Raw genomic sequence first — 16,092 nt, 5'->3', positions numbered from 1 at the left:
ACTGTGAACCATACTGACATATTAGAGTAGCAAAAGCTATGTACAGGACAAACTTACTTACAGCAGTGTGAGACACAAAGGAATATGGAAAGTGATAATTAAATATCAAGTACACAATCACATTGAAAATCATGACAACTAGGTCAGTTACTGCCATGCCCACCATGTAGACAGAGACAAATTTCGAAAGGCCACAATTCCCCCTGGAGAGAATCACAATTGTCATATATGTGCTGTAAGAAACAGACAGAGAAGTGGAAAATTATTGCAACTTACATGGAAAGTTCATATCTGTTATTTCTTCCTTTGACTTTCAAGTGTGCTGTTTATACCATATACAATATAGAATATCCTTTTTATTATCATGTGTGTCCCATTGTAGGAGTACAGTGAAAAACCTTTGCAATGTCTGCTTTCTTATGGTAACATCTTAGGTACAAAAACCTAGACCCAATTCTTGAATACATCAAAGCGATAAAAGTAGTTGCTTAAGTATGTAGTTCAAAATAAGTTAAAAATAGGAATGTTTGAGCGAGTATGTCAGGAGTTAACATTACAGTGTTTAATCATGCACATTAATGGGAAGGTGCAAACCCAAAATGTTAGCAGACTGAAAAGTGGATTAATAATGGGAGAATAATGGCTCTGATGAAGGGTCTAGGCCCAAAATGTCAGCTTTTGTGCTCCTGAGATGCTGCTTGGCCTGCTGTGTTCATCCAGCCTCACATTTTATTATCTTGGATTCTCCAGCATCTGCAGTTCCCATTATCTCTCATCATAATAATGGGAGTCCCTAGAATATAGATACTGCAGCTCGACATGGGGCTGGTGGTCGAGGGAGAGAGATAGAAATTCTGGCACTATATGGATGAATTTCAAGCTCCCATTTTGCATTACTTGGACAAACACCTCCCTTGCCACAAACATATTTAAAACACTGAATTTCAGTGGCTCTGGGATCTTGCAGCACTGGTGTCAGAGGGTACATTTTATATTATCTATTAGGCATCAAACCTTCAGCTCCCATGACAATAATTCACCAACAAGGATTCACTGACCTACCAGGAACACTAAAAGTTGCCAGAACGGGATAGGAAATGTCCTTTATCTGGAAGATTGCCATCCATCCCATTCTATTTCTAAGGGAATGGAAATTCACTTTGCACTGATGTGTTCTCGGGAAAGTGCAGCTCCTACCCACAAGGAAGTCCCATTTATGGATCTCTCAGTGCCCAGGTGATAAAAGTCAATTACGTCATATGGAATTTTAATTACACTCATTAAACAAATAACATCGCATTTTGTGCTTCCCTGCCCTCTCCTGGAGACAGGATCACAGAATAATTACAGTACAGAAGGCGAACATTTTCCTGAGTATACTTTATTGTCCAATGCAAACCTCCTGCCTTATTCATGCAGATTCCTTTTATCCATCTGCTCAATTCTGGCCCATTCTCGTAGCCTATTAATATCCATCTGTAAATTCTATCTGATAATCACAGCCTGCTTTCCCCCTATTTTAATATCATTCATGAAGTTTGCCATTTTACTGAGATAGACAGTCATAGAGCAGAGCAGCAAATCCTACAATCCAACTATTCCATACCAAACAAATTTTCTGCGTTAAACTAGTCCCATGAGCGTGGGTCTGGCCTTTCATTCTTTTATATCTATCCAAATGCCTTTTAGATGTTGTAATTGTACCTGCATCTACCAGTTGCTCTGCCAGTGCATTTTGCAAACCAACCACCCTCTATCTGAAAATGTTGCCCTCCCATCTTTTAAATCATTGGCCTTAAAATTATGCCCTCTTCTTTTTAATTCCCCCATCCGGGGAAGAGACTTTTGCTGCTTACCATATCTATGCCCCTCATGATTTTAAGAACCTCCAGAAAGTCACCAAACTACATTTCCCAGTTCCTGTCATCATTAGCTTTTCCTAATTTAGAGCATTCACCTGAAGACAACTGCTATCCTTATCCATAGGTAACTTAAATGTTACAAAATTATGATCACTGTTCCTGAAATACTCCCCCACTGAAACTTTAATCACCTGGCTGAGCACATTCCTTCATTCCACGTGTAGAATGACCCTTCCCTTGTTTGAACTGTATATATTGTTTCAAGGAACCCTCTGAATGCACCAGCAAACACCCCCACCCCCCCACCCACCCCCATCAAAGGCCTTGGCATTATGGGAGTCTCAGTCAATACAGAGGAAGTTAAAATTACTCACCACAATAACCCTTTTGTTTTCATGTTTTTTCCATGATCTCTTTACCTGTCTGTTCTGGTATTTTCCGTTGGCTATTGGAAGAATCAAAATACATTTGAATTTCTGCATCAGTCAAAGGCAGAACTAAGAAATTGACACAGAGTTAATCAAGAAGCCTGAGCAGTTTAGAGTATTAATTCTGGTATCAGTGTTGAGAAAAGAGTGCAATACACTTTATTGTACAAGCAAGCAAATTTGTGAGACAAACTCAACATCTGCTGAGGAGTCCTTTCAGCCCGCTCAATGTCTTGCTTGAAAGGCAAGATAGAATAGCTTCAAAAGATGGAAGAAATGGAGAAAGTGAAACTCCTACTGTTCAGATTAACAGCCATGGCAGCAATGAAAAATCTTAGGCTGTTTAGAGACAGTGTCTAAATTGAAAGTACCGACCTAAGCTTTGAAGATATGTTCTGGTTTGGAAGAAACATGAGCACAACCTGTCAAAGCAAAGGTCTTCAATCTGAGATAGGAAGGATGGGTAGTGGAAAGTGAATTTGAATAAAAGCAACAACTTCTAAACTCATGGTGGATGCTGTTTGGGAATAGCAATTATTGCATGTGGTGATACAATGGCTGTAAGAGGTGTATTTTGTCCTGTTTTTTTATGAAGAGATGTTGAGATGGAGCTGGTGAGTGTTAAGTTCCAAACTAATAAAGTAACCAGCTGGTGATGCCTTGGGTTTTTTTTTAAGTTGGAGCAGTAGAAGCAGCATGAGGGAGTGGGGCTAAGCTCCAGCCAGAACGAACATTTTGGTTTACCTTTCGGTAACTTGTGGTGCCTTGAAGCTTGATGTAGAAGCTGCTATTCCTGTCTCTGTAACAGCTAAAAGCTGGGGTTCTCTTCCTGCTGCTAGAATTGATTGTGAGGCAATTGATTTTGCTGAATTTGCCTTTGTCAAGGGTGTGCTACTGGGATATTTCTACATTGGAACATTTCTTTTTCGTAGGTAAATAATCTATTATTCTGTTACATGTTCCAATCATGCTATTTCAAGCATTCTTTCTTTGATTTGTATTTGCCTTCAAGTTTATTTGAAATCACACTAGCTTTTAGAGCTCAGGCCCTTCATCAGTTGCAGTGAGAGAGCAGAGCATAAAGACCTAGAGTTTGTAAACGGAGAGATCAAGGGCAAAAAGATCAAAAGATCATACAACTGGTGTGAGTGGAATGTCATAACAAGTTTCTGCAGGTGATCAAGAGTGTTAGATGGTGATTCAGTAACTTGATGCTTTCAGTAACTGAATAACCAGTGAAGGAATGACCTAAAATCTGATTAATTGAGGTGGAGATATAATTACAAAAATTTAAAAATGAGGTGGTGCTGGAGACAAACTAAATGACCAAAATTACTTGCCGAATTCAAAACTCTACAAACTTTAAGGTATCAAGGTAATGCTGTCAAAACAGGACAGTAAGGAAGATTTTACACATGTAAAACAGTGTGCTAGGGTCACCTGTGGCACGACATGAACCCAAGATCACAACTGATGCCGTCTTCATGGGCACAGAGCCTGGCTATCAGTCTCTGCTCAGTGAGTCTACATTGTTGGGTGTCTCATAGTCTGCCTCGAAGGGTGCTTACTCAAAGATTGTAGGCTGAATACCCTTGACCACTGAAGTGTTCCCTGACTGGAGGCACCCACTCTGTGACACTGCATTATTCTCTCAACTATACTGAATTATCAAAGTTATTTCATTAAGTTGCCTCATTTCCTAACAAATGTTGTGTATGTTGGTCATACATTCTCAGATCAGTTTATTGCCTTGAGGGAAAACACTTTTACTGTGAAAACAGGCCTTAGTGAAGGGCAGCTCTTTGAGTGAAGTTATTGCTGGAAAAGTCTCTCATGAGAAATGTCTAGACTGATGAGCAGTTGGCCAACTGGAGCAGCTCTGACTACAGTGACTGACCATGTAAGTATCATTGAATGGAGAGCTTAATTTAATCAGGGCCATTCACCACTGACTTGTAATGACGTTTTTTGGGACATTAATAATTTCTGACACTGCATGCAAAAATAATGATAGATCATTATAGTAAGGAGTCTCAATGCTCCCAATATTAGCTGAGATAACCATAATATAATGGGACTAGAAGAAGCAGGTTTTTTTGGAATGAATCCAGAAGAGTGTTTTACATCAGATGGTCTTACAAGGGAGTGTGCAGTGCTAGGCTTAATTCTCAGGAATTAAATAATACAGGTGTTCAATGTGACAGTGGGGGAGCATGTTAGTGATATCAACCACAACTCTGTCTTTTTAAGTTTGTGATGGAAAAGGAGAAAGATATTCTGCAAAAAAGTGGGGTGGTGGCATTTGCATTGGCTAAGGCCAATTTATTTAAAATAGCTGACAATATAACAAACTAGACTGGGAAGAGCTACTTGAGGGTAAATCTACAGTAGAACGGTGGGAGACGTTCATAACGCAGGAGGTGGTGGTACAGATCCTATACGTGTCCTTTCAGGTAAAATGTAGGAACAACAAGCTCAGAGAACCACAGATGTCTGAGAATATTCAGGACTAGATTAATTGGAAAAAAGAACTTATAACATGTGGAAAGGGAGCAAAACAACACAGGCTGAAGAGGAGTACAGAAAGTGTGAGAGGAACAAAATAATTAGGAGAGTAAAGAGGATGTATGAGAAAACACTGATGGACAAGAGAAGGGAGAAGCCCTAGACAATTGCCCGTGTATATCAAGGCAAAGAGAATAACCATGGGAATATTAGGGTCTACTCTGGACCAAGGAGGCAACCTGTGCATGAAACTCAGAGGACACTGGTAGATTGTTAAATGAATACTTCAGTCTGTCTTTATCCAGGAGAAGGAGGACGAAAATACAGGATTTATGAAGATGGGCTATGAAGTTATTGAGCAGAGTGATAGAAGAAGCGAGGAGGTATTAGAGGGTTTTTGTAGATTTAGAATCCCCAGGTCTGGATAAATTGTATCACGAACCATTGGGGAAGATCAGAGTTGAAATTGTGGGGTGCTCTGACCCAAATATACAAATCATCGCTGTCCACAGGAGAGATGGTGGAGGACTGGAGGGAAGCTAATGTGATTCCATGTTACAAGTTGGGTCAGAGAGATAGGCTACAGTACTAGAGACCATTGAGTCGAACATCAATATCAGGAAAATTATCGGAGAAGATTTGAAAGGAGAAAATTTATCCCCATTTAGAGAGTCGAGGTTTGATCAGGGATTGTCAGTATGGCTTTGTTCAGACAGGTGTCATACCTGACAAATCTATTGAAATACTACAGGAGGTGACAAAATGTGTAGGTGCGGGTAGGGTGCTTGATGCAATTTACATGGATTTCAGCAACGCCTTTGACAAGATCCCACATGAGAAACTGGGAAAGAAGGAAAAGCTCATGGGATTGATGGTAAATTGGCAAGTTAGATTCATAATTGCCTTAGTGACAGGAGGCAGGGTGAGGTCGAGGATTGTCTGTGTGGCTAGAGCCCATCTGCTGTGGTGTACCACAGGAACATTGTTGGGTTCCTTTTTGTTTGTGATAATCATAAACCATAAAAATGAGAATGTTGAAGGACAATAGATAAGTTTGCAGATGACACGAGCAATGGCCTGGTGATTGACAATGAAGAGGAAGGCGCTAGATTACAGGAAATACAAATTGATAGGCAGAACAGTGGTAGATGTGATGTAAACCTGACCAAGGTTTCTGAAGCCTGAAGCAATGCACTTTTGAAGATGGGACAATGCAAGGGAATACTGAACGATATAAAGAAGCTCAGAGTGACAATGGGATCTTGGAGCGTTCGTCCTGAAAGTTGAAGGACAAGTCAATGGGTTGGCTAAGAAAGCATACAGGAAACTTGCCTTTATCAGTCGTGGCATAGATTATAAGCATGGGGAGATCATGTTTGAGCTGTGCAGAACATTTTTTTAGGCGACAGCTGGGGTACTATGTGCAGTTCTGGTCACCACACTATAGGAAGGATATGATTGCACTGGCTGAGTGCACAGGAGCTTCTCCATGATGCCTGGGATGGAGCATTTCAGCTATAAAGACTGACTGGATATGCTCAGCCAGTTCAAATCAAATGAATTTCATCAAAATATAAGATCTCAACCAAAAGAATCCATTCTTAGTTTCACAGAGCAGCTCAGGCTGGCATTAGATTAAAAGAAGTTTATAACATTGCAAAGAGCAAGGTGAGCGGATGGTGAGAGTGCTCAGAGCCAAAAGCAGAAGTTGATAATGGTGGTGAAGGAGCAATTGAGATGTAAAATGGGCATTAATGAAGGTGTGAACTGGAGAAAATATCCACACTACTAGGAGTAAATTCAACACAACATGGCCATGCGGGCAAATGGAAGAAACCAGGAAAAGGCAAACCTCGGATAGAACATAATATTTGAGAGACCTACGGGTGCAACTACATTGTTCCTTGAAGGTGTAATCCAAGAAGGAAGTCAGAATAAAGATACGGCTGTAAGAGCTGCTCCTTTTTTGAAGTTCTTTTCAGTGTTAGAGCTGATTTGCTCACATTTGTGGAGCAGTAATTACTGCTTTATAAACTGTTGTATTGTTTTGGAAGTTCGGGAAAAACAATCAAAATAAAGGTCCTTTTAAAACGGGAGGAATTGATAGAGCAGATACCACGTGGGTAGTGAAGAAAGGTGAAGTGAACCTGCACAGCTGACTGACGAGGATTTGGGATGTTATGTTACAATTGTATAAGTCATTGGTGAGGCTGCACTTGGAGTATTGAATCCAATTATGTTCACCTCATTATAGAAATGCCGCAGTTAAACTGGAATGTATGCAAAGTAGATTACGAGGATGTTGCCAGGATTAGTAGGCCTGAGGGAGATGTTGGCCAGGATAGGATTTTATTCCTTGGAATACAGGAGAATGAGGGGTGACCTTATTGAGGAGTATGTAATCATGAGGGGCATTGATAGAATGAACGCATTCAATCTTTTTCCCAGGGATGGGGAATTGAAAACTAGAGGGCACAAGTTTAAGTTGAGAGATGAAAGATTTAAGAAGTACCTGAGGGGTAATTCCTTCATGCAGAAAGTGATGCACACATAGAACGAGCTGCCAGAGAGGGTCGTTGAAGCAGGTACAAGAGTAACATTTAAAAATCACTTGGACAGGTACTTGAATGGGAAAGAGCCATAGGGAGTTGAACAAAATGCAGGCATTTGGTACTAGCTGAGTGGGCACCATGTTAAGTATGGACCAGTTTGGTCTGAAGGGCCTGTTTCCATACTCCATTAATGTTTGACTCTAAGGGATGAGTGGGAGAGGCATTTTTGATTAGGGACAACATTACAGCTATATGTATGGAGGATTTTCCGGGGAATACGTCTAGTAAAGTTATTTGGATGGAATTGAGAAATAAGGGAGGGAAGATTACCTTATTGGGATTGTACTATTGACCCCCCAGTAGTCAGGAGGAAATTGAGAATCAAATTTCTAAGAAGATTCCAGGTATCTGCAAAAATATTAGGGTGGTAATAGTTGAGGATTTTAAACTTCTAAATACAGTTTGGGACTGCAATAGTGTTAATGGCTTGAATGGAGATGAATTTGTCATATATATACAATAATATTTTCTGATTCAGTGTGTGGATGTACCTCCTGGAGAAGGTGCAAAGCCTTACCTGCTTTTTGGAAATTAGACAGGGCAAGTGGGTCAGATGAACTTAATTCTATTAATTTTAAAATAATGATGGAAAAGGACAGACCTAGGGCAGCACGGTGGCTCAGTGATTAGCACTCCAGCCTCACACCGCTAGGGACTCGGGTTCGATTCCAGCCTCGGGTGACTGTCTGTGTGGAGTTTGCGCATTCTCTCCATGTCTGCATGGGTTTCCTTCGGGTGCTCCGGTTTCCTCCCACAGTCCAAAGATATGCAGGCTGGGTGGATCGGCCATGCTAAATTGCCCGTAGCGTTCAGGGGTGTGTGGGTTATAGGAAGATGGGTCTGGGTGGTATGCTTCAAGGGGCAGTGTCGACTTGTTGGGCCGAAGAGCCTGTTTCCACATTGTAGGGAACCTAATCTAATCTAAAAATTTAAATTCTAATTTGGATGAAGGCAAATTTTGATGGTATTAGGCAAAAACTTGCAAAAGTTGATTGGGAGAGGTTTTCACAGGTAAATGGATGGCTAGAAAATGGAAAGCTTTCAAAAATGAGACAAGAATTCAGACACAATATTAGGGTGAATGGTAAGACTGGAAGGTATAGGGAATGCACATGTAGAGAAGTTAAGGAAGAGTACAAGTGCAGTGGGAGAATACTCAACAGGGAAAATTTCCCCAAGTTCTTAAGAGGAGGTGCTAGTTGTCTCAAAGCGTAAAGGGAGATAAATCCCTGGGACCTGATCAGATCTACTCCAGAACTTTATGGGATGTGATTGCTGGGTCCCTTGCTGAGATACCTGTGTCATCAATAGCCACAGGGGAGATGCTTGAAGACTGGATGTTGTTACCAAGAAAGGTGGTAAGGAAAAGCCAGGGACCTATAGACCAGTAAGACTGACCTCAGTGACGGGCAAGTTGTTCAAAGGGATTCTGAGGGACAGAATTTGCAAGTATTTGAAAAGGCAAGGACTGATTTTGTCCAGTCAACATGGCTTTGTGTGTGAGAAATTGTGTCTCACTAACTTGATGGAGTTTTTTGAGGAAGCGATGAAGAAAATTGATGAAGGCAAAGTGATATACATGGTTTGGATGGATTTCAACAAGGCGTTTGACAAGTTTCTTCTTGGTAGACTGGTTAGAAAAGTTAGGTCAGGGAATACAGGAGGAGCTAGTCATTTGGATACATAACTAGCTCAAAGGTAGAAGACCGTGGAGGGTGGTGGAAGGTTGCTTTTCTGAATGGAGGCCTGTACCACAAGGATTAGTACTGACTCCACTGACTCTTAGAACATAGAACATAGAACATTACAGCACAGTACAGGCCCTTCAGCCCTCAATGTTGTGCTGACCTGTCATACCGATCTGAAGCCCATCTAACCTACACTATTCCATGTACGTCCATATGCTTATCCAATGACGACTTAAATGTACCTAAAGTTGGCGAATCTACTACCATTGCAGGCAAAGCGTTCCATTCCCTTACTACTCTCTGAGTAAAGAAACTGCCTCTGACATCTATCCTATATCTTTCACCCCTCAATTTAAAGCTATGCCCCCTCGTGCTCGCCATCGCCATCCTAGGAAAAAGGCTCTCCCTATCTATCCGATCTAACCTTCTGATTATTTGATATGTTTCAATTAAGTCACCTCTCAACCTTCTTCTCTCTAATGAAAACAGCCTCAAGTCCCTCAGCCTTTCCTTGTAAGACCTTCCCTCCATACCAGGCAACATCCTAGTAAATCTCCTCTGCACCCTTTCCAAAGCTTCCACATCCTTCTTATAATGCGGTGACCAGAACTGTATGCAATACTCCGAGTGTGGCCGCACCAGAGTTTTGTACAGCTGCAGCATAACCTCTTGGTTCTGGAACTCGATCCCTCTATTAATAAGAGCTAAAACACTGTATGCCTTCTTAACAGCCCTGTCAACCTGGGTGGCAACTTTCAAGGATCTGTGTACATGGACTCCGCTCATCTACACTACTAAGAATCTTACCATTAGCCCAGTACTTTGCCTTCCAGTTACTCCTACCAAAGTGCATCACCTCTCACTTGTTTGCATTAAACTCCATTTGCCACCTCTCAGTCCAGCTCTGCAGCTTATCTATGTCTCTCTGCATCCTTCATCACTATCCACAACTCCACCGACCTTAGTATCGTCTGCAAATTTACTAACCCATCCTTCTATGCCCTCATCCAGGTCATTTATAAAAAATGACAAACAGCAGTGGACCCAACACCGACCCTTGTGGTACACCACAAGTAACTGGTCTCCAGGATGAACATTTCCCATCAACTACCACCCTCTGTCTTCTTTCAGCAAGCCAATTTCCGATCCAAACTGCTATATCTCCCACAATTCCATTCCTCCGCATTTTGTACAATAGCCTCCTGTGGGGAACCTTATCGAACGCCTTGCTGAGATCCATATACATCACATCAACCGGTTTACTCTCATCTACCTGTTTGATCACCTTCCCAAAGAACTACCATGACTTTGTCATTTCTAAAAATAAATGTGAATATAGGAGGTATGATTAGAAAGTTTGCAGATGACACCAAAATTGATAGGGCAGTGGACAGCCAAGAAATTTACTTCAGAGAACCTCGATATGGTGGACTAATGGATTGAGAAGTGGCAGATGGAGTTTAATTTAGATAGATGTGAGGTGCTGCATTTTTGGTAGGGCATATCAGGGCAGGATGTGTACACGTAATGATAAATACCTGGGAAGTGTTGCCGAACAGAGACCATGGAATGCTGGTTCTTATTTACTTGGAAGTGGAGTCGCAGGCAGACATGATAGCGAAGAAGGCATTTGGTACATTTGATTTTATTGGTCAAAGCATTGAATATAGGAATTGGAAGGTCAAATTATGGCTGAGCAGGACATTGGTTAGGTTATGTTTGGAATACTGCTTCAGTTTTGGTCTCTCTGCAATAGGAAAGTTGTTGTGAAACTTGAAAGGGCTCATAAAAGATTTACACGAATGTTGCCAGCTTTGGAGCATTTGAGATGTCAGGAGAGGCCACATAGGGTGGGGCTATTTTTCCTGGAGCATGGCAGCCAAGGAGTGATCTTGTGGAAGTTTATAAAATCATGAGGAGAATGGATAGGGTGAATAGCCAAGATTTTAGGGTAGGGGAATCCAAAAGTTGTGGGGCACAGGATTAAGGTAAGATTGGAAAGAATTGAAAGGAACTCAAAGAGCAACCTTTTCATGCAATGGGTGATGGATGTATGGTATGAGCTGCCAGAGGAAGTGGTGGAGGCTGGTACAATTAAAACATTTAAAAGACATCTGGACGAGTACATGAATAAAAAGTGTTTAGAGGGATATGGGCCAAATGCTCACAAATGGAATCTGGTTAATTTAGCAGTCATGGGGACATTTAAGAGACTGCTGGACATGCATATGGTCACAGAAATTTGAGGGTGCATACATGAGGATCAATGGTCAGCACAACATCATGGGCTGAAGGGCCTGTTCTGTGCTGTACTGTTCTATGTTCTATGTTCATATCTGGTCAGCGCAGATGAGTTGGATTGAAGAGTATGTTTCCATGCTGCATCTCTCTATGTTTCTATGAGTCACAGGTACACAGGGTGGTGATGCTTGGCATGCGAGGCATCATTGGTCAGTACACTGAGTATAGGACTTGGGATTATAGGGCCCAAAGCTGTGCAGGATATTGTTGAGGCAATAATGATTGCCCTGCTACAGGAAAGATTTTGTTAAATTGAGAGAGTGCAGACATGATTCACAAGGGTTTTGCAGGATGGAGTGTTGATTGTTTGGAAGAGGCTGAATAGGCTGGGACTATTTTCCCTGGCGTAATGGAGGCTGGGAGTGACTTTATAGAGGTCAATACAATCATGAGAAGTGTGACTACAGTAAGTGGTCAAGGTCATTTTCTCTAAGTGGGTGAGTTCAAAACTGAGGGTGTAGTTTTAAGATGAGAGCAGAAAGATTTAAAAAGGATGCGGGGTGGAGCTAGTATGGAACATGCCACAAGAGGGTGTGCTGGAGTTGAGTTTAATTGCAACATATATAAGTTATCTGGATGGCTTCATGAATAGGAAGGGTTTAGACTTGAATGAACTATGTATCTCAACCCCGAGATCTCTATGTTCTACAGCACTCTCCAGGGCCCAAAGTGTCAGTCTCAGTTTTGGATAGATTCAATATGAACATCCACAGTACAGAATTTCAAAAATTTATACACCTTTGAATGATGAAATTTCTCCTCATTTCAGTCTTAAACCAGTGGCCCTTTGTTTTGAGACTGTGCCACTGTGCTTTAGATTCCCCTTTCAGGGAAATCATCTTTCTCATTTTGTCAGCTTTATATGCTACACCTGCATACCCACTTCCTGTCATTCATGCGCAAAGTCATTCAGATACTCTGCACTGACACATTTTGAATCTGCTTCCTATTTAAATAATAATTCATAGAAGCTACAGGTGTGACAGAAGTACAAGTAAGCGAGGAGGGGGAGTTGCCTTTTTGATAAGGCAAGACATAACAACAGTGCTTAGCGGGGTATCATCAAATGAGGCCGTATGGATAGAACTTAGAAAGAAGAAGGGGATGATCACTCTGTTTGGACCATATGATAGACCTCCAAAAAGACAGCAGGCACCAGAGGAGCAGATGTGTAGAGAGATTGCAGATACTGGTAGGAATAATAGAGTAGTATTAGTTGGATATTTTAATTTCCCCTCTAATGACCGGAAATGACCCAGAATGTAAAAGGCCCAGATGGGGTAGAATTTGTCCAAGAAAGTTTCCTAATTCAATACGTCGAGGGCCCTTCTCAGGAGTTTGCCACACCGGGCCTTTTCTGGGGACATGAATTCGGGCACGTGACTGACGTTTCGGCCAGAGAGCACTTTGGGTCCCGTGGCCATAACTCTCTTAGTTTTAACATTGTTATGGAAAAAGATAGGACAGATCCATGAGTTAAGATGTTAAACTGGAGCAGGGCCAATTTTTGAGCCATTAGGCATGATCTAGGAGAGTTCTATTGAGTGAGTCTGTTTGAAATAAAAGGAAAGAGTGGCAAATGGGAGACTTTTAAAACTGTCATATCAAGAGTCAAGACACAATATGTCCCTGTTAGGATGAAGAGAAAATCTGGCAGGTATAGGGATCCCTGGCTGACAAGGGATATTAGGGGTCTGGTCAGAAAAAAGAAGAAGGCATACATTGGGTTTAAGCTATTGGGCTCAAGTGAATCCCTAGATGACTATAAAAAGTGTAGGAGCACACTCAAAAGAGATATCAGAAGAGCAAAAAGAGGGTATGAGATTGATCTGACAGATAAAGTTAAACATAATTGCAGAAGGTTTTATAGCTGTAATAAGAGTAAGAAGGTGGCCAGGGAGAGAATAGGTCCCCTGAAAGATCAGCGTGGCCACCTATGTGTGGAGGTATAGAAGATGGGGGAGATTTTTAATGAACATTTTTCTACAGTATTTACTGAGGATAGAATCGTGGATTCTAAGGAAATAGAGGAAACAAGTGGGGATGTTTTGGGTCACGTGCACATTACCAGAGAGGAGGTGTTTGCAGCCTTAAAGTGCATTAAAGTGGATCAATCCCTTGGGCTTGATCAGTCCATCCTTAGACATTGTGTGAGGCTAAGGAAGAAACTGGAGAGGTCCTTGCCTTGCAGAGATTTTAGCTTCATTTTAAGCCTATGGTCAAGTTCTGGAAGACTGTAGGGTAGCTAATGTTGTTCCATTGTTTAAGAAAGATAGCAAAGACCAGCCAGGGAACAACAGGCTAGTGAGCCTGACATCAGTGGTAGGCAAGTTATTGGAGACAATACTGAGGGACAGGATCAAACAACAAGGTCTGATTAGGGATAGCATGGATTTCTGCACCAGAAGTTATGTCTGACAAATCTTTTACAGTTTTACAAAAGACAACCAAGAGGATGGATGATGGTATTGGATTTTGTCTATATGGACTTTAGTAATGCCTTTGACAAGATTCCGCATGGCAGGCTATTCATGTGTTAGGTACATGGAACCAGGGAAAGCTGGCTAATTAGATGCAAAATTGGCTCGATGGGAGGAAGCAGAGGATGATGATTGAAGGTTGTTTCTCAGACTGGAGGCCTGTGATTCATGGTGTGCCTCAGGGGTCAGCGCTGAGACCTTTGTCATTTGTTATTTACATAAATGATCCGGATGTGAATGCACAAGGTATGATTAGTAAGTTTGCGGATGATACAATATTCGGCGGTATCGTTGATAGCGAAGAAGGCTATCAAAAATTACAGACAGATCTCGATCAAATGGGGAAGAGGCCTTCAGATTGGTAAATGAAATTCAACTCAGACAAGTGTGAGGTTTTGCATTTTGGAAAGTCAGACCATGTTAGGACTTATACAGTACATCGTAAGGCCCTGAGGTGTGTGGTGGAACAAGTACTTAGTTCATTCAAAGCAGTGACACAGGTGGACAGGGTGGTGAAAGCAATATTTAACATGCTGGCCTTCATCGCTCAAGGCACTGAGTATTTGGGACGTCATGTTACAGTTGTATAAGTCATTGGTGAGGCCGGACTTGGAGTATTGTGTACAGTTTTGGCCACCCTGTTATAAGAAAGACATAGTTAATCCAGAAAGTGTGCAGAGACTGGTGAGGTCTAGAATGCACTGTCTGGGGTGTAATAGAAATGGCAACTTCACAATGTATTAAAAACTACTTGGGCTATCTCTTAAAATGTCCCAACATTCAAGGCCACGGCCTAGTGGAGCAAAGTGAGATTATTATATAGTTAATGAAATGTGAGGCTGGATGAACACAGCAGGCCCAGCAGCATCTCAGGAGCACAAAAGCTGACGTTTCGGGCCTAGACCCTTCATGGAGGCCCGAAACGTCAGCTTTTGCGCTCCTGAGATGCTGCTGGGCCCGGTGTGTTCATCCAGCCTCACATTTCATTATCTTGGATTCTCCAGCATCTGCAGTTCCCATTATCACTCATTATTATATAGTTAGGTCAGTACAGACTCAATAGCTGTCTCTGGGCTTTAAGACTGTGAGTTTATCATCATTCAATGTCCTCTTGAATGCATCAGTAGAACCTGCCTCCAACACATTTTCAAGCAAAACATTCCAGACCCTAACAACTCTCTTTATGAAGAAATGTCTTTGTTCCCACATCATCTGCACTTCTTTAACACATCACGTTAAATCTGAGCCCATATGCCTCTGAACATTTCTTATTCATAAACTTATCCAAATGTCTTTTAAGCATTGTAACTGTGCCTGCATCTACCACTTACTTTGGAAGCTCATAACACAAGCAAACCACTCTGCATAAAAACACTGCCCCTCACATCTTTTCTAAATCTTTGTCATCTCATCTTAAAAATATGCACTCTCGACTTGAAATCCCAGGGAAAAGACACTAGCCATTCACTTTATCTATACCCCTCGTTATTTTATAAACCTTGAGAACGTCATCTCTCAATCACCTGTGCTCCCATGAAAAAAGTCCCAGCCTAGGGGTGAAACGGTGGCTCACAGCACCAGGGACCTCGGTTCGATTCCACCCTCGGGTGACTGTCTGTGTGGAGTTTGCACATTCTCCCTGTGTCTACGTGGGTTTCCTTCGGGTGCTCTGGTTTACCCCCACAGTCTAAAGATGTGCAGGTTAGGTAAATTGCCCATAGTGTTCAGAGATGTGTAGATTAGGTGGGTTATGGGGAACTGGGCCTGGGTGTGATGTTCTGAGGTTCGGTGTGGACTTGTTGGGCTGAAGGGCTTGTTGTCACACTGTAGGGATTCTATGCATCCTCTGCTTTAACTCAGGCCTTCCTTCTCAGCAACATTTTGGTAAGCCTCTTCTGAACCTTCCCTAGCTTAATAATATCCTTATAATGGGGAAACCAGTTCAATCTATCGTCAAAACAGAAGTTTCTCATTAATGGAGCCAGTCTTGTAAATCACGTTTGCACTATTCTCAATACACTGACACCTTCCCCATAATATGGCACCATAATGCTACAGAATGCTCCAGCTGAGCTCCAACAAGCATCTTGTACAAGCTCAACTAAATTATGATAATGAAATGTGAGGCTGGATGAACATTTCATTATCTTGGATTCTCCAGCATCTGCAGTTCCCATTATCACTGATACAACTAAATTGTGACCTGGTTTACCAAC

At 41.7% G+C, this 16,092-nt stretch overlaps 1 pseudogene; it reads left to right on the top strand.

Moving 5' to 3' along the window:
* LOC125446740 (NACHT, LRR and PYD domains-containing protein 3-like) overlaps positions 1-16,092 on the top strand; it is a 42,663-nt pseudogene that overhangs the window by 1,960 nt on the left and 24,611 nt on the right.

This window comes from Stegostoma tigrinum, chromosome 36 (genome assembly GCF_030684315.1).
Source record: "Stegostoma tigrinum isolate sSteTig4 chromosome 36, sSteTig4.hap1, whole genome shotgun sequence".
Classification (NCBI taxonomy): Eukaryota; Metazoa; Chordata; class Chondrichthyes; order Orectolobiformes; family Stegostomatidae; genus Stegostoma; species Stegostoma tigrinum.
This window is presented reverse-complemented; position numbering and strand designations above follow the sequence as displayed.